Raw genomic sequence first — 23,546 nt, 5'->3', positions numbered from 1 at the left:
ACCAGAAAAGAGCTTTGCACTGCTAGAAAGCAGAAGTTGCAAGTCTGTCTCAGGCTTTGTTTCCCTTGCTTGTGGTACCAGTCTCTCATTTACTCTGTAAAGGACATTTTCTCACTTCATTCAGTTTTCCTCCCCAAGTTGTTATATTTCTCTCTTGCTAAGAAATGCCCAACTTCAGTCAGAGCATCCAGCTGCAACAGCCTGGTTTTCATCTCTCTTTTTTTTCCCCCCCGTGGATATTGTCAGTCTGCTCAATCTGAGCACTCCTTCATACCTGCCATGTTCAATTCAGAGTTTCCCAATATTTTAGAGAGAGAGGAAGAGTTTTAGCATGACTTTAGTACAAATGCTTGGGCTTTCCTGCACCTCTCTGAGTCTATTTCCAACATATATTTTTTATTCTTTACTAACTTTGTATTGATTTTTCCTGTGCATCTTTTTTGTTCTGCTTTGCTGGTAAGAGTGATAGATGGGGGAGAGGAAAGGGGGGGGGGGGAAGGGAAAGGGGGGGGTTGGGAGAGAAGTTAAAGTGTTTCCCAATCTCTGCTTCTGGTTTTATTTCTTCATCACTTTTCCCCTTCTTCTTTCCCTTTGCTTTCTAGCTATGCCTCGGCGGGAGTGACAAGGCGCTGCTGAGGGTAGGTGTCACCAGTATTTACTCTTCCTCTGTGAGGGACAAATGTCATGGAAACAGGTGCAGAATAATCTTCTGACAACACCATAATCCCTATTGTGGCAGATTGGTGCAAGGTCAAATTATAACAAAGGGTGTATATATTTCCCCATTCTGGCCCTGGAGAGGAGCAGCAGCACTCAGCCTATCATTAGTACAAGAAGAGCTGGAACCTCCAAGGTGACCTTTTGATTTTCAGGCTGTGAGTCTGAACTAAAATCATGTTGATTGTCTCCTCCAATTTTGTTTTTGTAGTTCTGTCTTTTCAGACGTCTGGGTATAACCTCTGGAGGTGTCATTCGTGCCAGGAAGAAGCAGCACTCTGCCTCAAATGAAGGGAGGACGTTGTGCTGCAGGAGGGGTGGGGTTGGATATTGCTCAGAGATGGTTTTGTCTTGTCCTGCCTTTCTAGTTCTGATGAATAATATCATTCATTTCTGATTTGTGCAAATGCTGTGCATGGAAAAAAAAAAAAAGAAGAAGAAGAAGGAGAAAAGAGAGAAGATTTTCTGAGACACAGCAGCTTTTGAATTCCTCTGTGGCTGCTGTGGTGGTTTGTATAGCAGGCGTTCCAAAATGCAGCCACTTAGATCTCAGGGGACCAAAAATAAAAGAAGGTTTATATGGAAGGAACCTGAATGAAATGGCACTGTGGCTGTGGGCTGCCTGCACTGCCTGCCACTCTCTAAGCATTTCAGTACCTTGAGAGGGCCTACAAGAAAGGTTGGGAGGGAGTTCAGCAATGTTTAGCAATGTGTAAATGGTGAGTGCCAGAAGGATGGAGCCAGGCCAGGCTCAGTGACAGGACAAGGGGCAATGGGTGGAAGTTGAGGCATAGGAAGTTTCATTTAAACATGAGGAGGAATTTTTCCCTGTGAGTGTGACAGAGCACTGGGACAGGCTGTCCAGAGGGGCTGTGGAGTCTCCCTCCTGGAGACATTCAGAACTTGCCTAGATGTACTCCTGTGTGATCTGATATAGGAGATCTTGCTCTGACAGGAGAGTTGGACTGGATGAGCTTTGGAAGTCCTTTCCACCCCTGACATTCTGTGATCCTATGACTTTTTAGTCTGTCAGGCAGTGATAGGACTGGGGGGAAATGGAACGAAGCTAGAAATGGGCAGACTAGGACTGGATGTTAGGAAGAAGTTCTTTGGCACGAGGCTGGTGAGAGCCTGGAATGGGTTGCCCTGGGAGGTGGAGGAAGCCTCATCTCTGGAGGTGTTTAAAGCCAGGCTGGATGAGGCTCTGGACAGCCTACTCTAGTGTGAGGTGTCCCTGCCCATGACAGGAGAGTTTGAGCTAGATGATCCTTGTGATCCCTTCTAATCCTGACTGAACAAGGGGACACAGTCTCAAGTTGTGCCAGGGGAAGTCTAGGGTGGATGCTAGGAGGAAGTTGTTGCCAGAGAGAGTGATTGGCATTGGAATGGGCTGCCAGGGAGGTGGTGGAGTCGTGGTCTCTGGAGGTGTTCAAGAAAAGCCTGGATGAGGCACTTAGTGCCATGATCTAGATGACTGGCTAGGGCTGGGTGCTAAGTTGGAGGTCTCTTCTAACCTGCTTGATTCTATGATTCTGTGATTCTATAACTGTTTGGGGTAGACATTGCTCAATAGCTTTTGTAACTCAGATTGATTTATGAAAGAGCATATTCAGGAGCCTAATACAAAAACAAAGATGATTAAATGAAACACTGCAACCCACTCTCTCCTTCATTTTGTTGCAGTACACAGAAATGTGAAGCCTGATTGTCAGGCTCGAGATGTACTTCAGGAAGCTGTACATTTTGCCTGTGAATGTCGTTGATGCTGCTGGGATCAAACCAGCTCCAGTTCATTTCCAGCAGTTTGAAGGTGGCTGAAGGTCAAGCCAGGAGATCCTGCACAAAGTAGCTCAGGGTTGATGTCTCCTGCTCTTCTTGCTGCCTCCAGCCACAGAGGATCCCCAGCTCTCTCCTGCTGCATGCCTTGTGAGTGGTGGCAGGTAAGCCCAAATCAGAGAATTCTGTTTTCAGAGAGATTAGTGAGCCTACAACAGAATAAAGGGGATTTGCTAAGAATGCAACCTTCAGCTTTTGCTGTCAGGACAAGGAAATGATTTTATGAAGTTCTCATCTGGCACAAAACATAGGGACCTCTGTTTTAGTTCTTAGAGAAGCCATTGAATTAATTCAGAGTGTTCTCATCCCAGTGGGAGGGAGACAGGTCATACACTGCTCCTGCTAGAAAGGGCCTGTTAGCAAGTTTAAAAGCTGTTTTTTCTGCTTGAAATGGCAATTGTGTTAATACTGCTGACACACATACTGCTGCCATCCTTGCTGCCACAGCATAAACACTTCTTAATAAGGCAGCAACAGGTTCCCACAAGAAGGAATTTGCAATCACCACCACTCGTGTTGGGAACACCACATCCCTTCTATTTGTACAGGAGAACCTTGCAGGCTGTGGGGAGTAACTAGGATTGATTCGTGCTGTCTTGGTCACACACATGGATTCTCCTATAATTGAGAGAGATTTCACTGGTAGGATTGAGCTGATTAGCCTGAACAAAGTCATGTTGTATCCACATGCATCCTGCCTTCATGTAATTATAATTGTTGGTCTTCAAGATCAGCTGAGAGCAGAGCACTGTGAACTAAAGGACTTTGGAGATATGGAGTAGGAGACAATTTCTTCCCTGAAGTACTCCCAGTCTAAATGGGAAATGAAAAGGTAACAATAGCAAGAGAGAAAGAAGGAGGGGAAGTAGTTTGCTGAGGTAGTGCAGTCACTATCTCAGTGGTAGCATTGAGGTGTGGAAGCATCGAGGTCTCTCATCCTGCATTTTATGCACTGGCTCACATCTTCTATCCTTTCAAGCCACTGTAGTACAAGCATCTTTTCATTTGGATTTATTTATTCTGAGGAAATAAAGCCCATTTTTAAATGGGCTTTGCACCTTTAAAAACAGAACTAAACCTACAGGCTTGCAGAGGAGGACTGCACGGATGTAAGCCACTCCTGCAGGTGCATCCATCCTTGCATGATGTCACCTCTGGTTTGCAATTAGCAGACTGTCAGTGGGTGTACAATGGAAGCCTTCTCACACAGACACACAAAAATTCATATCCATTTGTAATTTACTGCTCAGGAAGATGCTAGCAAAGCTCCTTTATTCCTTAGACAGTGCTGTTCCTCATTAGTCCTGGACAGGTGAAATCCCATTGTAAAGCTCCCTTAAAAAAAAACAAACCAAAAATGGGATTTTTTTCCCCCTTTCTTGATGATTTATTGAGGTATTTGAAAGGTTTACTGTAAAAGGAGCTCTGCCATCCCACATTTACATAAGCTCCTTATGTCAGACAATACCTTTGTCTCTTCCTGAATACACCATGTATTTTTTTTTCCCTCACTCCGTGTTTAAATTTGGATTCACATTTAGGGCTGATAAAAGGGTGGGAAATGAAGCAGGTCCTGGGTTAACTGCAGCACCTTCTTTCAACCAGGCATTCATAGATTAGAATAATCCCCATTTTGAAGACTATTTCACTATGTAAATGAAAAATTATAAGCAAGAAACCCAACACCACCACCTCTCCCCTTCCTAATGAGTGATTTATCCCCTGGATGTTTTCGTGTAATACCTTTTAACCTGCTTGGATCCAGTTCTGCTTTTACTTCACTGTCCCCCAAAATGTTGCATGCTGATAAAATTGATGCCCAGAAATTTTTCAAAGCAGTTAAGGCTTGATAAAATGTTTCTGTGTTCATCAGCACCTAGGTTACAGAATTCAGCATGATCAACCTTTAGAGCCAGCTATATAATGAGGAGCTTTTGGTTCCCTGAGGACAGTTTTGTTTTGTCAGTGTTTGCTAAAAAATGCTCACTCTGAGTTTATTCTAAGTAAGAAAAAATAGGGTCTTGTGTGCCTCCCTCATTGGTGTGTCTGGTTTGTTCTAAGCCACAGGCTCACAGGATATTAGGGGTTGGAAGGGACCAAAGGAGATCATCGAATCCAACCCCCCTGCCAGAGCAGGACCACACAATCTAGCATAGATCACAGAGGAACACATCCAGACAGACCTTGAAAGTCTCCAGAGAAGGAGACTCCACAACCTCTCTGGGGAGCCTGTTCCAGTGCTCTGGGACCCTTACAGTAATGAAGTTTCCCCTTGTGTTGAGGTGGAACCTCCTGTGCTGCAGCTTCCAACCATTGCTCCTTGTCCTATCCCAGGGAGCAACTGAGCAGAGCCTGTCCCCCTCCTCCTGACCAGCCCTCAGATGTGTGTGTTGGGCAGTGAGGTAGTTTCTACCCTAAGGTAGAAACAGATAAATACATGTGGCCTTCCAGTAGCTGAATGAGGGCTACAAGAAGGCAGGGGAGGGACTATTTACAAGGGCTTGTAAAGACAGGATGAGGAGGAATGGGTTTAAACTGGAAGAGGGGAGATTTAAACTGGATGTTAGGAAGAAGTTCTTGGCAAGTTCTTGGCAGTGAGGGTGGTGAGACACTGGCACAGGATGCCCAGGGAGGTTGTGGAGCACAGATGCACAGAATGTGATCAAAGATCCCATTGGGTGCTTCTGTGCTCCACAACCTCCCTGGATGTGTTCAAGGCCAGGTTGGATGAGGTCTTGAACAACCTGTTCTAGTGGGAGGTGTCCCTGCCTATGGTGGAGGGTTGGAACTGGATGATCTTTGAGGTCCCTTCCAACTAAACCATTCTATGATTCTGTTAGGCCAGTGACACCTCTGTTATGCATCCCACCTCAGCCATCACTTGTTGATGATTCTTCATGCATGCAAATAATCTGTGTAGAACACTGGAAAAGAAAAATAAGATATTAATCTTCATGTGTTCAGAACAAAGCTGTCATACAATGCATGAGACTGATTTTGTTTTCCCCCTGTGTGCTCACTTCTGTATTTAATAATATCATCAGAAGACATTTATTCCAGAGAAGCAAAGGGAGAAACAAAAGAGGAAGCAAAGGGAAAATAGGAAAAGTGACAAAACCCTTCCAACCTAAATCATTCTGTGATGAGGAGCTGGAATAGACTGCCCAGAGAGGTTGTAAAGGATCCAACCCTGGAAGTGTCCAGAACAAGCTTGGATGAGGCCTTTAACAACCTGGTCTAGTAGGAGGCGTCCCTGCCTATGGCAGAAGGGCTGCAACTAGAAGACCTTTAGGGTCTCTTCTAACCCAAACCATTCTATGATGCTAAGTTGAAAAGAGTTTCTCATGCAAACTGAAGGGTGAGGTTGTGTGAGGAAGACTTGAGGAGGCACTGTGAGCCACAGGAAGGGGACAAGCCTCTACTCTCTTCTAGGTGCCTTCCTGACCTGCCTAGTGGTTGTATGTCCCCTGGCACCTGATGCAGATCGCTGGCAGGAGATTCCTTCTCCATCCTACAGGCATGTTGTTAGACAGGCTGAGGTCATTTGTGAGAGCAGTGGAACCAGCAGCCAGGAGATTCTGAAGCATATTGATAAAACACCCTCTCATCCTGCAGGCAGCTCTGCTTTCCCCCTCTCTCTGGCACTTTTTCTCAATACTTATTTGATGTCAGCTTCATCAGTTTTAATTCATTCCAGAGCTCCAAACCGGCAGCAACTGAAACACCAATTTCTCCAATTAGCACAAGCTTGCTCCTGCATGAAAATCTCCTCTCTGAGCTGCTGCCTGCTCTGAGGACTGCACATTCAAAGGAACTGCTGCTTTGGCTTAGTTCAGGCTACCTCAAGGCAGTATTGGACTTGATGATCTTAGAGGTCTTTTCCAACTTTAATAATTCTATGACTCTAAATTTCAGGGTGGAAAAAATACTACATGACTTCCTTTTCAAATGGAGGCAGAGTTGCAGAGTAGCAGATTTCACCTTTTCTGTACTGAAATTCAAGCTCTAATATACCATTAGGTAATAAAAAAGCTGCCTGTTCATCACAGGGCTTTGTTCTGCTGTTTGTGCCATGGTATCAAACTGCTTTTCTTGTGCATTCGTTAGTTATGGCAGTGTTCTTAGCTGATCACACCAAAGCTTTGTATCATCACAGGAATGAGAGGACTGCCAGAGGAGAGAGCTCAGGTATCCTGTAGATAAAACCAGGAGGTTTTTGTAGCATCTGAGGGGTGGTTGTGGCCAGGAGGAGGTTGCTCTCTTCTCTCAGGTGGCCAGCACCAGAATGAGAGGACACAGCCTCAGGCTGCGCCAGGGGAGATTTAGGCTGGAGGTGAGGAGAAAGTTCTTCACTGAGAGAGTCATTGGACACTGGAATGGGCTGCCCGGGGAGGTGGTGGAGTCGCCGTCCCTGGGGCAGTTCAAGGCAGGGTTGGACGTGGCACTTGGTGCCATGGTCTAGCCTTGAGCTCTGTGGTAAAGGGTTGGACTTGATGATCTGTGAGGTCTTTTCCAACCCTGATGATACTGTGTGATCTATTGTGAAGGAAAGGTCTTCTGCATTTTGGGTTGTTCCTACAAGACCCCTCTGCCACTAATATATATACTGCAGGTCGTATGTGTGTGGGTTGACTGATTTGGGAAGCGCCCACCCCAATGACAGTAGCCCAGGCTGCAAGCCTACATCTGTTTGTGAGACTCCTTGCACAAGACCTATGAGTCCTTCCACAAAGGACCTACAAGCCCCTTCCACAAGACCTACAATTAGGAAGGAGTGTGGGGTTTATCTTTTTCAGACAGTGCAGAGCAGCACGAAGCTAGCCTGGAGGAAACCATGCACAGAACAAAAGAGTTTGTGTTAGCTAAAACCCTGGGATCATTTCATGGACCTCAACTACGGCTACAATACTTCCAAAAGCAAAGGATACATCTGTGTGTCACTGCAGTATCACTCATTCTACTGAGCAACCTTGGTGTGCTGACAGATCTCATGGGTTTGCTCAAGTTCCCTCTTTCCCAGCATGGGAGAGGTATGCTAATTTGTCATAGATGCCAGTGAATAAATACCAGCACCAAGTGTCAGCCTACCACCAGTGGACCCTGCTGGTGGTTCCATTGCTGAGGAGCAGGTGGTGATGCTCTAGCACCAGGAGAGGGCACCAGAAGGCCTGGCTCTATTCTAGTTGTGCCCCAGGACTGGAAGTGAAGGCGAGGAAACTTCCTGCGATGCAGCTCTTCCTTTTCTGGATATATTCCTTTTCCTCTGATTCAGAGATACCTCGCAGCCCAGCTTGAGGAGACTGGAGATTTTACCTCTGAGACCTTGGAGAGCTGTGGGTGAGTTAACTTTTCCTGCAGGACAAATATGCATCTGCAGAAGGGGCAAATGTTCATCTCCAGAGTGACATTCAGAGCCGCTTTAGCAAAGGGCTGAAGATATATCTGGGAGAAAGGGTGAGCAGCAGACAATCTGCCGTTGCCTACAAAGGTGTGAGGTTCATTAGCAAAGCAGTTGGAGAATCTGTCTTTTCTTTTCATCCTGCAGAGACTGTGTGAATTGGCTTGTGATAGTTTTGTTCTGTGCTTAAACATTGCCCTCTGATTTCCAGGCTCTCAGTGGTCTTAGGCAGATTGTACAGCTGAATAAATAGACAGGGATCAGTGAGGGAACCAAGCGTGCTTGGGGGAGAGGCACAGAGGAGCTTTCTTCCATTGATGGCCTGCAGAGAAGGTGGGATAGGAGCCTGCAGAGGGACAAGTCATCTCTTTTGACTTGTTTGCAATCAGCTGTGTTCCCCTGGCACGTTCACACGAGTGCACACATCTAACAGCTGCCTCCTGCAAGTTCATTCTTGAATGAAGTAATTGAGTCTGGGAGAAAACTGTCTTGGCTCCCAGGGTGAGAGCATCAGATTGACTCCAGAAAGGGCTGGAGGTCCTAAAAACCAGTCTGGTTTGCCAAGCAAGGAACTGGAAGTAGTGGCTTGTGTGATGCATGTTATCCCAGATGAAATAACACATCTGGAATGGTTATCTCCAGCCTTAGAGTGCTGGGACTTGCTGAATTAGGTGTCAGAGTGTCTTCTTCCTCTGCATCACCACTGTTATCCTGGCGTGGTTTTATATCTTCAGATCTTTGCTCCTGCAACCTCGGGTTAGATATGTCTTTGAAATGAACTGGAGAAATATGAGGAGCCTCTTAAGGAAATCTGCACCATGTATAAGTGTTTTGGGGTGCAATCAGCTGTCTCCTTAGGCAAGACCTGTGGCATTCAGCGTGGTGAGGCTGGACATGTCTGCAGGTGGTTACCAAAATTCACAGCAGCAGGCTTATGAACGTTGCCATCTTAGGAAGGACTCAATGGGAGGGCTTCCCTTATCTGCATTTACTTAACATACATGTAAAGTAATATCCACATCTTTATTCAGTGTTGAAACTACACAGAGTCATCCCCTATCTACCTGCCCTCATGGCACATCCAGCATTCAGAATCTCAGCTTTCAACAGGCTGTTTCCATAACAACAGAAGAGGAAAAAATCCTGAGAAGTTGTCCATAGCTGCATGCAAGGCTGAGCTGTGTAGCCTCTGGAGGTCCCTCAGACCTCCTGAGCCCTACAGCCTCCCTCAGGCTTTCACTGAACCCTGAGGCTTCCCTTCTTCCCCAGGCTGAAACACCTTGCAAAGACAGAAACCAGCCCCTCCCAGCTCCTGTGAAGGAAACTTAAAATCTCTCATCATCTGGACTGGAATGAGAAACTCAGCTCTGTGGTGCAGATCCACAGCATCACACAAGAGATTGATGCCTTTCAGCTCTATCAGTCAGGTAAATTTTATCCATTATCCTTCTGCCATCCATCCTCTTTCACCCCATCTCCTGAGGGCATTAATAGACTTAAATGTCCTGAGTAGGCTCACCAGGAACTTGCATGGTTTCTTCCTAAGGGCCCAGGATCTACATTTTAGGGCAGCCAAGGGGTGTTGGGGACATGGCAGTGGTGTGGTTTTGCTCCACTCTATCTTTTGTGGATCCACTTCTTTGAATCCTGGACCTGTGCTATGGACATTGTGAGGACAGGTCTGCTCTGGGTAGCTTAACCTAGCCTTGCCCTTGACTCCATCTCCTGCTGGCCCTGGCTGGACTTTCTGGATGCTCCAGGCCTGACCACTCATCTCACTATGGGCCTTTCCTGGGACGTGCCCATGGTCCCAGTACCACTTTGGTGAGAACTAACATCTTGTGAGGAAAGGCTGAGAGCCCTGAGGAGCCTGAGAAAGGATGTTCTCAATGCTCATCAATAGCTAAAGGGTTGAGGGCAAGAGGATGGGGCCAGACTCTTGTCGGTGGTGCCCAGGGACAGGACAAGGGGCACAAACTGGAACCTAGGAGGTTCCATCTGAAGATGAGGAAAAAACTTCTGTGCTGTGAGGGTGCTGGAGCCCTGGAGCAGGCTGCTCAGAGAGGCTGTGGAGTCTCTTCTGCTGGGGGTATTCCAAACCCTCTGGGACACTGGAATCCTGGGCAGGTTGCTGTGGGTGACCCTGCTCAGGGAGGCTGGACTGGATGATCTCCAGAGTTCCTTTCCACCCCCCACCATTCTGTGATGGGATGCAGTGGGACAGCATGGTATTGGCCCTGGCAGTATCCCTGCCAGCAGTTATTTGTCATCCACCCTTACACCGCTCCTCCCTTACTCTTTTTTCTCACCAAGCTCCTCTTCAGTGTTAACCTCTTCATTTTTCTTCTGTTCAAAAGAGCCTTTCCTCTCCCAGTCCCCTGAGTTGCCCTCCAGTAAAGAGCCCCAGAGAGCCATTATAATGTTACACTGTGAAAGGATGAAACAACTTCATGGTATTACAAGACACTGCAAAAAGAGCTTTAGCCTGATTGCCCAAATTCCCCATTCCACTGTCACTGTTTGTGCCTTCCTTTGTCTGATTTCTGTCTTCTGGAATGTTATCTCAGGAGCGTGCACACAGCCTAGTCTAGCGCTGACCTCCCTCTCATTACTGCAAGAGAAAGGGTGATAAATTATCCTGCAAGCAAAACAAATCCTCTGCAAATTGGATGGCAAAAGTTGTTTCTCAGGCAGCTTTAATTTAAGGCAGTGTTATGTTGCCATCCTGACTCAGAAGTGACTTGTTGGGTTAATGAGAAGGGGTCTCATTCTGATCGCCTTCGCTCCTGTTTCATGGAGGCATCACTCTGTTTACACCTGATTTATGCCAGCGGTCCAAACGTGCTCATCTCTGACTCTGTCATCTTTCTTTTTATTAATCCCAGCTTGTCTTTGTCCCTTTTTGGGATCCATAACTCCAGCAGGCACCAGTGAGAGCACTTATTCAGCACAGGTGAAAAGGCAGCCGCCAATTAAAGCCCCATTATTCATTGTCATTCCTAGCCGAGATAGAGACCACACCGTTAGGGCAATCCATCTTCTCCTCTCCTTGGGGTCACACTCCAAGCCACTAACCTCATCAGTGTAAACACCCATAAGCCTTCCTTATCTCTTCATCACACTTTAAGCCATATTTTACTTTCTCTTGCCCTCTGGCTGCTGTTTGCATGCTGAACTTGCAGCAGGAATGTTTGCCTTGCACAACCTAACACGCTGACTTTGCAGCTGAGGAACACTTCTGTCACCCTACAGAGGTAATGGGAGTTATGGTTTTATGCCTTTCCACCTACTCACCTCATCTTCCTACACCTGGCCTGGGGCAACCCTAAGCACAAATACAGGCTGGATGAGGAGTGGCTTACATAGTTTTGGTGGCATAGTTGTGTTGGGAGGCCTGCAGGAGTTTCTTTTACAAAGCAGTATTCTTCTGGGAATTGGAAGTTAGATTTTCCTAGCATTGGAAAGAGTCTAGCAGAGAGCCACGAGGATGACTGGGGGACCTGAGCATCTGCCCTATGAAGAGAGACTGAGAAACCTGGGGCTGTTTAGTCTGGAGAAGACTGAGAGGAGATCTGATCAATGTATACCAATATCTGGGGGGTGGGTGGGTGTCAAGTGGGTGAGGCCAATCTGATTTTGCTGGTTAGCAGCCCTAAGACAAGGAGCAATGGTTACAGACTGGAACAGAGAAGGTTTCACCTCAACATGAGGAGTAACTTCTTTACAGTGAGGGTGACAGAGCACTGGAACAGGCTGCCCAGTTAGGTTGTGGAGTGTCCTTCTCTGGAGGCTTTCAAGCCCTGCCTGGATGCATTCCTGCGTGAACTACCCTAGGTGATCCTGCCTTGGCAAGGGGGTTGGACTCTATCATCTCTGGAGGTCCCTTCCAGCCTCTAAAGTTCTGTGATTCAGTGACTTGGAGATGTCAGCTGATGGGAAAACTCACCACGAGCCAGCAGTGGCCGATTGCAGCACAGAAGGCTGTCGTGTGCTGGGATGCATCGAAAGCATGAACCAGCAGGATGAGTAAGGGGATTCTCTCCCTCTGCTCTGAGACCCCATGTGGATACTGCATCCAGTTCTGGTTCCCCCAGCACAAGAAAGTTGTGGAACTGTTGGACTGGGTCCAAAGAGTGGTCATGAGGATCATCAGAGTGCTGTAGCACCTGTTCTCTGGGGACAGGCTGAGAGAGCTGGAGCTGTGCAGCCTGGGGAGATCTCAGAGCAGCCTTCCAGTACATGAAGAGAGGCTGCAAGAAAGCTGGAGAGAGATATTATTTTTTTACAAGGGCTTGTAGTGATAAGATGAGAGGGAATGGACTGAAACTGGAAGAGGGGAAATTTAGATGGAGATTAGGAAGAAATTCTTTACGGTGAGGTGACGGTGGTGAGACACTGGAGCAGGTTGTCCAGGGAGGGCATGGATCATAGAATCATAGAATCAAGCAGGTTGGAAGAGACCTCCAAGATCATCCAGTCCAACCTATCACCCAGCCCTATCCAGTGAACTAGACCATGGCACTAAGTGCCTCATCCAGTCTTTTCTTGAAGACCCCCAGGGACGGTGCCTCCACCACCTCCCTGGGCAGCCCATTCCAATGGGAAATCACTCTCTCTGTGAAGAACTTCTTCCTAATATCCAGCCTATACCTACCCTGGCACAACTTGAGACTGTGTCCCCTTGTTCTATTGCTGGTTGCCTGGCAGAAGAGCCCAACCCCACCTGGCTACAATGCCCCTTCAGGTAGTTGTAGACAGTAATAAGATCACCCCTGAGCCTCCTCTTCTCCAGGCTAAACAACCCCAGCTCCCTCAACCTCTCCTCATAGGATTTGTGTTCCAGGCCCCTCACCAGCTTTGTTGCCCTTCTCTGGACATGTTCCAGCACCTCAACATCTTTCTTGAATTGAGGGGCCCAGAACTGGACACAGTACTCAAGGTGTGGCCTGACCAGTGCTGAGTACAGGGGAAGAATAACTTCCCTTGTCCTACTGGCCACACTGTTCCTGATGCAGGCCAGGATGCCATTGGCTCTCTTGGCCACCTGGGCACACTGCTGTCCCCTCCCTGGAAGTGGGCAAGGCCAGGCTGGATGGGGCCTCAAGCAACCTGCGCTAGTGGGAGGTGTCCCTGCCCACGGCAAGGGGGGTGGAATTAGAGGACCTCTAAGGTCCCTTCCAACCCAAACTATTCTATGATCTTCTTCAGTAGAGAAAGCTTTTCTCAGACACACATAAGCAAAGTCTCCCTTGCCACGACAGGTAACTTATGCTTAGGATAAATAACTGCATATCTTGGTGGATAAATCATTCCATAAATCAGTGTCATAGGGAAACTGTTATTTTACCTACCTTTTGTCTGTGAGCAGTGTTATATTAATATACTATTGCAATGACCTAATGCACATCACATTTTCAAGAGACAGCATTTCATACTTAAGGCTATTCCATTTTTTTAACTACTTTAAGTCAATTAATATGTTAGCAACCATAATAGATGCCCACAGGGCTTATCTGGTACACTTGCCTTTATTACAGAGGTATTTACAATCAGCCTTGGCTGAGTGGTCTGTGACCACATCTAGATCAGCTGTGCTTTAAAAGAGGTTTTGACAGCAGAGGGCTCGTCACAGGATTCACAGCTCTCTCTGGAGAGCCACAGCCATAAATATGCTGCAGCTTGCTCGGTAATTTCAGCTCAAAAGGCATCCTTTGACGAGAAAATGTGAGTCAAAACACAGAGGAATATGAATATTTCTCACTAGGATTTTTCCCCCCACCCCCTGTGTGAATCAGTGAGAACATTCACACCTTCAGCTACTGCTTTGAAGATTGCAGTGATGCATCTGTTTTCTTTTCATTTGAAGACATGGTGTTTGGGTTTTTTACTTCAGCATCTCTCTGCTGCTTTTGACAAACACCATTTGCTAGCCCATCGTGCACTAAAAGTGCTCAGCTCTTTATGGTAAGTCACTGTTGTCTTTCCCTTTAAATGTGGAACCCAATCTAAAATTTAACTCTTTGTTTAAACGTTTTAACCATCCACAGATGTTTAACCAGCACTACTAATACATAACTAAGCAGTCAAATAAGATTGAGCAGCAAATCCTTCTCTTCTGCATCTCCTGATCGTGTGAGCACTATCAACACGTGGTGGACATTTGGACAACAGAACCACACAGAACCTTAGAGGTTGGAAGGGACCTCCAGAGAGCACAGAATCATAGAATGGTTTATGTTAGGAGGGACATCAAAGATCATCCAGTTACAACCCCCTGCCATAGGGACACCTCCCACAGGTCACTCAAAGCCTCATCCAACCTGGCCTTGAACACATCCAGGGAGGTTGTGGAATGCAGAAGCACAGAACGTGATCAAAAATCATATTCTGTGCTTTTGTGCTACACAACCTCCCTGAGCAACCTGTGCCAGTGTCTCACCACCCTCAATGTAAAGAACTTCTTCCAAACATCCAGTCTAAATCTCCCCTCTGCCACTTTAAACCCATTACTCCTCCTCCTATCACAAGACCTTGTAAATAGTCTCTCCCCAGACTTCTTGTAGGCCCCTTTTATTGGAAGACCACTCCAAGGTCTCCTTGAAGCCTTCTCTTCTTCAGGCGCTGAGCCCAACCCCCCTGCCAAGGCAGGAGCCTCGGATGCATGATGACACCCACCACAGGTCATTCAAACTTGCCAGATGGGGGGTAGCATAGCAATGTGTGCCATCCATCCACTTCATGGGTGAGTTCACAGCTCCAGTCAGGCACTCTGAGAAGCTGACACATAAAGCCCCAAATCTTGCCAACTCATTGGTCTTTCAGCATCCTTTCTGAGCGCTTGGGCTCGGAGATCTGCCAGGGTGCATTGGTAACAGGGTAAATTAAATTCCACAGCCTCCTTTTGCCCATCTGGAAACAGCAATTCTGGCTGTTTCCCATTGACCTCACAAGATTAATTGGCAGTTGATAGCCTTTATATTCTAATTTTCCACCTAAGAGCCCCATTATGCTTCGACCGCTGAGGCTGAGGGAAATGCATCTTCATGTAGAGTTCAGACTTCTATGAGTGCAAAAAATCAGCTCAGAGGAAGCCAGGCTTGTCTTGAACTCTACTCTTGTCTTTTCATCTCTGCTTACTCTCACTTTGGGTAGGCAACTTACATTATAAGGATTTCCTTTTTTAAGTGGCTTGAGTTAGGGTTATTTTTGCTGCTGTTGCATTGTTTACCGTTCCTCTTTTTGATTCTCAGTCAACTCAGGCTCTTGGCAATAAGGGTGGAGAACAAAAATCATCCATTTTAAACAAGGAACATTAGATTAACTAGTGCATCACATTCTATCAACTACTGCAAAAAGAAAATGCAATCCCTTCTACAAATCAAGAGGTGAATTTACCAATGAGGGTAGAAAATAAAGATATAGGTTGGAATGTGATGTAGCCATGCAAAAGGAAGTAAAATCTGAACAACTTTCTTTGGTCTTAATTATGTTTTCAAATAAAATGGTAACCTTTTCTCCTTTCCTTCTCCCTCTGCCAAGAGACTATTAGCTTTTGAATGTATTTCAGTGCATCATAGCTGGATCTGCTGATCTCAAAGGTCTTTTCCAACCAAAATGATTCTATAATCCTCTGATAGATGATGCTGGGGAAGGACAAAGCAGCAAAGATATAAGAAATAGAAGCAATTTAGGTGTTCCCAACTTGGACAGAGGTTTGAATTGAACTTTCTAGCAACAATTCCTTTTAGAAAAGTTCCTTTTGTACCTTGGTGATTACTGTCATCGTGGTAAAATGATGTCTGACTTGCATTCCTGCCTGGAGTTTGAATGTTGGCATGGGGATTTCTTTCTCTGGTGATTGTGTAAGGGATGTGTGAGACTCTTCAAGTGTGGAATATATGCTGGGCCGTGCCCACAGACCTTGCAAGAGGTTGGTTTTGTCAGCAGTCAGCGAGCACTTTGCAGTGAAATTTATACCCACACCTAGATATATGGGCTCCTGAGGTTTAAGGGTTTGCAAATCATTATGATTTGTGATATCAGTGTGTTTAACTCTCAAATGAGGCAGTATATATTGTAAAAACATACTTCCCTTTGTGCTTTTCACTGCTGAAGTATGTTTGGTGGAGTCATTGCCAGGGGAAGACATGTGCCCAGCAAAGAAAGAAGGAAAAACAGATGACAGAAGGACTGAGCAAACATCTTCAGCCAAGCTGAAATTTGGGAGCTGTTAGAGATGGTAGATACGTACAGAAAACTATCTGGAGTAACTTTCCAGCTGATGGAAAGTGTGACAGCTGTAACTTCGAGGAAGTCAGCTCAGCTTGAACTTCACGACAATTCTGTGTCGTTAAATCAGTAATGTGGCACAGCACAGCCTCATGCAGCTATGGACAGGTGAACCTGACTGCAGTTTTTCTCTTGTGTTGCTTCCCCCCTCTGCTGGATTTAACATCTATCAAACTAGTGTGCATGTTCATGATGACATAGATCTGACTTTGTTGTTGGTTCCTAAGGGAGTGTATTACCTCTCTGAGCAACTTTCTCAAGCCCTCCAGCAAGCTGTAGCTGTTGTGACTGAGGATAATTTTTTTCCCCTCCATTCCAAAGCTGGACTACACTGATAGGAATAAGATGATGACAGAGTAAAATAAACTTGTGTAGACTGCTACAGCTGCAGCCACTTCACAGACAGGTCTCCAAATCAGTTTCTTATTGCTGACAGGACCAGGATTAATGGATTTTCTTTGAGGCCATCTCTGCAGCAGCATGTCCTTAGCTCGCTCAAAGGTCCTGTTAGCCTAGACCTTGTGTTCAGCTGCACTTTCACCACTGCTGGGCAAGGCACAGCTTTTGTGACCAACTACAATGGATTCCTTATTTTACACATTTTCAATTTCATCTCTTTTTTTTAAGCTAAGAATCATAGAATCAACCAGGTTGGAAGAGACCTCCAAGATCATCCAGTCCAACCTAGCACCCAGCCCTAGCCAGTCAACCAGACCATGGCACTAAGTGCCTCATGTAGGCTTTGCTTCAACACCTCCAGGGACGGTGCCTCCACCACCTCCCTGGGCAGCCCATTCCAATGCCAATCACTCTCTCTGGGAAGAACTTCCTCCTAAGAAGTATTTTCTTGAGAAGTATAGGTAGTCTTGATGTGGCAATGATCCATCCCTAATAACTTACCACATCTAAGAAACTTTTGCTAAAGGGTTAAACTTGTTGCTTGGGTAAAAAAAAAAAACCCAGCCAAACAACAAACTGTTTTCTCATCTACCAGGCATTAGATCTTGTTATAGTTTGTCAGCTGGATGGAGGAGACCTCCATTCCAGAATAGCTAATCACTCCAGTGCTACACACTGAGATCTAAGCACCTCTTCAAATGCTACTTGAATTCTCCTTGCTGGCTGTAAGCTTCACTTTCCAGTGTTGCAGTTGTTTTCTGACTCCTTTCTGAATCCTAATGAGGAGTTTCCTGAGCTGAAATGGTAGAACTATTTGAAAGCTGAATTGCAAAATTTAACTGAGGGGACACTTCAGTTGACTAGACACTTGAATTCCAAAGCACATACCAGCTCAAACCACAAAGCAGTAGAGACTTTTTATACCTGCTTAATATCCACTACTTATACACCTATGGACTTCATAGCCCACCAAGCACAGAAGGTTCAGCCTATGGTTCTTAAAACACTCTCAGATTTATGTTCTACTTAAAGTATATCTTATCCATGGGGATCCTAGAATTAGGATCCCTAGAACTTGTAGGAACTTGCATTCACTGAGTCACAGAATTAACCAGGTTGGAAAAAACCTCTGGGATCATCGAGTACAACCTATCACCTAACATCTTCTAATTAACTAAACCTAAGTGCCTCACCCAGCCTCCTCTTAAACACCCTCAGGGACGGTGACTCCACCACCTCCCTGGGCAGCCCATTCCAGTGCCAATCACTCTTGTTCTGAAGAACATCCTCCTAACACACAGACTAAAGCTGCCCTGGTGCAGTTGGAGACTGTGTCCTCTTGTTCTGTCCCTGGGTGCCTGGCAGAAGAGACCAACCTCTGTCTGGCTACAACCTCCTTTCAGGTAGTCGTAGAGAACAATAAGGTCTTCCCTGAGCCTCCTCTTTTGCAGGCTGCACACCCCCAGCTCCCTCAGCCTCGCCTCACAGGGCTGTGCTCCAGGCCCCTAACCAGCCTTGCTGCCCTTCTTTGGACACCTTCAAGCACCTCAACACCTAAATTGAGGGGTGCAGAACTGGACACAGTACTCATGGTGTGGCCTAACCAGTGTCGAGTACAGGGGTAGAAGAACTATCCTGGTCCTGCTGGCCACACTGTTCCTGATGTAGGCCAGGATGCCATCGGCCTTCTTGGCCACCTAGGCACACTGTTGGCTCATATTTAATTGCTGACCAGTACCCCCAGGTCCCCCTCTGCCTGGCTGCTCTTGAGACACTCTGTCCTCAGCCTGCAGCACTGCATGGGGCTGTTGTGGTCAAAGTGCAGAACCCAGCACTTGGACTTGTTAAAACTCATGGATGGCACTGGACTGTGCCCATCTGTCCAGGTCCCTTTGCAGAGCCCTCCTGCCCTCTAACAGATTGACACATTCCTTGCTCTTTTCTCCATCACATTGCATTTACTGGCTGTTCTGGACAAGCACACTGCTTGCTGACAGCTGGCTCACCACGCTGTCAAGGTCACCTCTCACCATGGACCTCCACTCACTCTTAGGTTTGAATTGAGAGTTTTGAAATAGTCAACCTCTTAATTTAGACACTGGGAACAAAAATGTATTATCTGCATAGTCTGTCACAGAAGGTTAGGGGTTGGAAAGGACCTCCAGAGATCACTGGGTCCAACCCTAGGGCCATCTAGGGAAGGCTCCACAGGGACAGGTCCAGGAAGGTTTTGAAAGTCTCCAGAGAAGAAGATGACTCCATTACCTCTCTGGGCAGCCTGTTCCTAGTGCTCCATGAAGAAGTGTCTCTTTATGTTGAGATGAAACCTCCTATGTTGTAGTATGTGCCCAATTTTCCTTGTCACTGGGCACCACCAAAAAGAGCCTGACACCTTCACTTTGACACCCACCTCTCAGATATTTATAGGTGTTGACAAGGTCCTCTCAGTCTTCTCCAGAATAAAAGCCCTAGGTCTCAGTATCTCCTCACTAAAGAGATGCAGTCACACTTGTAGTTGGACTCTCTCTAGCAGATTTCCTTCTCTCTTGAAATGGGGAGCCCAAAATGGATCACAGCATTCCAGATTTGGTCTCACCAAGGCAGAGTAGCAAAGGAGGAGAAGCTCCCTAGACCTTACAATTATAATTCTCATTTTGGCATAGCTCCAGACTTTAAAGGGACTCTTCAGCTTCGTTTTTGACTCATCACCTTGGCTTAGTGAGTGTTTTTCCAGTGTTTATTGAATGTTCTTTATTTTTAATAGTATTTACTGGGTTTAGGCAGTGTTCTCTATCTTTAATACTATTTACTGGGTTTATTGAATATTCTTTACTTTTAATACTATTTATTTGGTCCACGCAGAGATACAGGCTGGGGTCGGAGTGGCTGGAGAGCAGCCAGAGAGAGAGGGATCTGGGGGTACTGATTGATACCCGCCTGAACATGAGCCAGCAGTGTGCCCAGGTGGCCAAGAGAGCCAGTGGCATCCTGGCCTGCATCAGGAATGGTGTGGTCAGCAGGAGCAGGGAGGTCATTCTGCCCCTGGACTCTGCACTGGTTAGACCACACCTTGAGTATTGTGTTCAGTTCTGGGCCCCCCAGTTTAGGAAGGACATTGAGATGCTTGAGCGTGTCCAGAGAAGGGCGACGAGGCTGGGGAGAGGCCTTGAGCACAGCCCTACGAGGAGAGGCTGAGGGAGCTGGGATTGGTTAGCCTGGAGAAGAGGAGGCTCAGGGGTGACCTTATTGCTGTCTACAACTACCTGAGGGGGGTTGTGGCCAGGAGGAGGTTGCTCTCTTCTCTCAGGTGGCCAGCACCAGAACGAGAGGACACAGCCTCAGGCTGCGCCAGGGGAAATTTAGGCTGGAGGTGAGGAGAAAGTTCTTCACTGAGAGAGTCATTGGACACTGGAATGGGCTGCCCGGGGAGGTGGTGGAGTCGCCGTCCCTGGAGCTGTTCAAGGCAGGACTGGACGTGGCACTTGGTGCCATGGTCTGGCCTTGAGCTCTGTGCTAAAGGGTTGGACTTGATGATCTGTGAGGTCTCTTCCAACCTTGGTGATACTGTGATATAAAGTAAAAGGATAAGAGTGAAGTATGCTTATTTTTACAGGCTTGTCCCAATTATTGTGTCTGATATCCACTGTCTTATTTTTTTTTCTCTTCTGATATCTTGTCTGAAGGGCATTGGATAGGGCTAAACCATCTTTGCATCCTGTGACATGAGAATTGCCAATACTTTTAAGAGAAGCCTTACATTGTTATCAAGCTATTGGTTCCCTGCTTGCATTAATAAGTCTGTGTAGCTGCTGCTAGCTTGGCAGTGGATATATACTATTTAAATACATGCAGTTATTTGTCTGCTGTTGTTTCCAAAGGTTTCTGTTCTTCATATGGCTTTGTCTGTCTGGTAGAATTTAAAAGCAGGCAGAAATGTAATTGGAAAATGTGTATCATACCATGTAGTATTTAGAAGCAAATTGTCTGGAGTGAAATTGCTGATGCAGGTGACCTACTGAACACCCTGCAACCCAGCAGTCACATTAAATTGGTAAAGGGAGGCGGGGAGCACCGAAGGGTTCAGCAGCAACCCATCTAGTGTTGTGTTTTCCATTTGGACTTCACTGTAGGTTATTTTAATGTAATCAGCTCACCAGATGGACTTGAAAAATGGAGGAATAAGGATTGCAGCATTAGCTAAGACCACTGCTTGTCCTTCTCTTAAGAGATCAGTCTTATTTCTGCTTTTCTGGTGAAAACCAAATGAACCCCTCAGTAGTCACCTTGATTATGTGATTTGGGAGTTACCCACCACCCCACTCTTATGAAATCACCCAGACTAGACTCAGCCACTTGGAAGTTAAGGGTTGAAGCTTTATATTCACAGCTTAGCACAATATAGAAGCAGATATTAACATTACAAATATATACCGCTATCAATGTACAGAAATACACAAAAGTAACACAGAAACACAACAGCCCTCCCAGAAACCAGTCTCCAGGAGGGGCTCTCAAACACCCTTCCACCTTCTTTCCACCCCCCATTCTTAGCCCAGAATCTGCCTTACATGCCAGATGAGTTTGAAGGATCAGCTAGGTGGGTTAGAAGCAGAATGATTAGTTGGGTTACACAGATTGAAGCAGAAGAGCAGAAGCTCAGGGAGAAAATAGAGACACCAACTCTGACAAATAGAGACTCCCTCTGTCTTATCTATGTTTGTGTTCTTGGTTTTATACATCTCAGCAAGCCTATGAGTGAAGCAGACATCACCACTGTTTCATTTTCACGGCCTATAATCTATTTTTTCTCATTAAAATATTCCAATTAGCCTCAAACTAGCACATCCTGTGTCTGCAGAACTTGGGAGAGGGTGCTTGGTAATTCTGTTTTACATTCATGACTACGACTTCTTGGTATCAAGGGTAGCTGCAATCATTCTGTCATTGTTACTTGGTATTATAACCCAAATGGGTTTGACTCTCAGGGCAAATGATTCTTTAAATCATTTGGGTTTCTTTTTGTATAGGGGAGTACAGAGAGTAAGGTTATCATAGAATCATAGAATTGTCATGGTTGGAAAAGTTATCAAAGATAATCAAATAATCAGACCTGGCTGTCAACCTAACGTCACCACAGCTGTTAAATCATGTCCCCAAGTGGCATCTCCACAGGTTTCTTGAATACTACCGGGACTGGTGACTCCACCACTTCCCTGGGCAGCCTGTTCCAATGCCTGGCCACTCCTGCAGGAAAGAGAGGTTGCCCAGAGAAGGGCGATAAGGCTGCTGAAGGGCCTGGAACACAAACCCTATGAGGAGAGGCTGAGGGAGCTGGGGGTGTGCAGCCTGCAGAAGAGGAGCCTCAGGGCAGAGCTCACTACTGTCTACAACTACCTGAAGGGAGGCTGTAGCCAGGTGGGGTTGGGCTCTTCTGCCAGGCAACCAGCAACAGAACAAGGGGACACAGTCTCAAGTTGTGCCAGGGGAGGTGTAGGCTGGATGTTGTTAGGAAGTTTTTGTCAGAGAGAGTGATTGGCATTGGAATGGGCTGCCCAGGGAGGTGGTGGAGTCAGCATGCCTGGGGAGGTGTTCAAGCAAAGCCTGGCTGAGGCACTTAGTGCCATCGTCTGGTTGCTTGGACAGGGCTGGGTGCTAGGTTGGCCTGGATGATCTTGGAGGTCTCTTCCAAACTGGTTGATTCTATGATTCTAAAGAAAGTTTTCCTAATATGCAATCTAAACCTCCCCTGGCACATTTTCAGGCCATTTCTTCTTGGTTTGTCACCTGACACTAGGGAGAAGAGGTTGACATCCTCCTCACTATGACCTTGTAGAGAGGTTGTTGTAGAAAGCAATGAGATCTCCCCTTAGCCTCCTCTTCTCCAGACAAAACAATCCAAGTTCTCTTAGCTGCTTCTCATAAGACCTGTTCTCTAGGCTCTTCACCTACTTTGTTGCCCTTCTCTGAACAACGATTGTGTTAGAATGTGTTATAGAAATATAGAGGTTTGGCAGCACAACTTTTGTGCATCTTTTGCTAGTTAATGTCAAAAGAAAGCAAAATGAAAGTGTTTCATTCAGGAGCTGCTGAGCAATAGGTCTCATCTGCATGACTGAAAAGGTCATGAGTTATCTAGCAAAGGCTTCATTCACTGTATCCCACCTCCACGCTAGGGAAGAATAAAACCAACCGTGGAGACCTTGTTGCTGATGTTCTGTCCAGTGACTAGCAGCTATTGTTCAGGAAATAGAAAATCTTTATTCCTGGGCCTCTTTAATCTCTTCCACAAACGAATGAGATCAATGCCAATGTCCTGATGTGAGTCACAATTCTATTTCTCTAGATATTGTAGCTTGCTCCTTCCGGGCTTTGTGCCAGCTCTGCACAGAGACCGAAGATGCGTTTGCAGATAGCATTTCCCATGAGCATGATGCTTGCTTTTCTTTACAAATGACCTTGTGCCATTGTGTGGTGGATGACCAGGCATGCACTGGGCTGCCCTGCTGGCACAGCCTTCCTGTGACTTACAGTTTCATAGCTTCATCCCAGAAAATGGTACCAGCCAACTAGGTAACTGGGCAGGCTACCAAAGGAGAGGGTGTCTCTGGTGGAGTGGCTGACTGGAGTGGCAAATCTCTACTTAGTACATGTAGTAAGAGGGAAGGATTTGTGTGTGACTGATCGGACTTAGGGGCAACAGGCCAATAGTTGCCAGGTTACCAGAGATCAGAACAGGGTCTGTGAGCCCTCAAGTGATAAATCTAAGGAAAACAAGAGCCTGCAAGTACCATCCTTGTAATCAGAGGCTGCAATGTGGTGCTGGCTAAACAGCATATGGAGCCAGCAATGACCTTGAAAGGCTCTGCAGAGGACAACCAGCTGCAGAGGGAGGTGAAGACGATGAAGG

The 23,546-nt window shown here is 46.3% G+C and overlaps 1 protein-coding gene across 8 annotated transcripts in view; it reads left to right on the top strand.

Moving 5' to 3' along the window:
- The first annotated feature begins 600 nt into the window (after positions 1-600).
- CHL1 (cell adhesion molecule L1 like) overlaps positions 601-23,546 on the top strand; it is a 236,685-nt gene continuing 213,739 nt past the window's right edge. For 7 of the 8 annotated variants that reach the window (XR_010305144.1, XR_010305143.1, XM_064156179.1 and 4 more), the window contains exons 1-2: positions 601-638; positions 2,401-2,657. The gene's annotated coding sequence lies outside the window, so the exon portion shown is untranslated. Of the gene's footprint in view, positions 639-2,400; positions 2,658-9,220; positions 9,379-23,546 lie in introns of all 8 variants that reach the window. The other variant, XM_064156180.1, reaches the window with a different exon arrangement.

The sequence above is a fragment of the Pogoniulus pusillus genome, chromosome 16 (genome assembly GCF_015220805.1).
Source record: "Pogoniulus pusillus isolate bPogPus1 chromosome 16, bPogPus1.pri, whole genome shotgun sequence".
NCBI lineage: Eukaryota > Metazoa > Chordata > Aves > Piciformes > Lybiidae > Pogoniulus > Pogoniulus pusillus.
The sequence above is the reverse complement of the archived record's forward strand: the minus strand, read 5'-3'. Positions and strand labels throughout refer to the sequence as shown.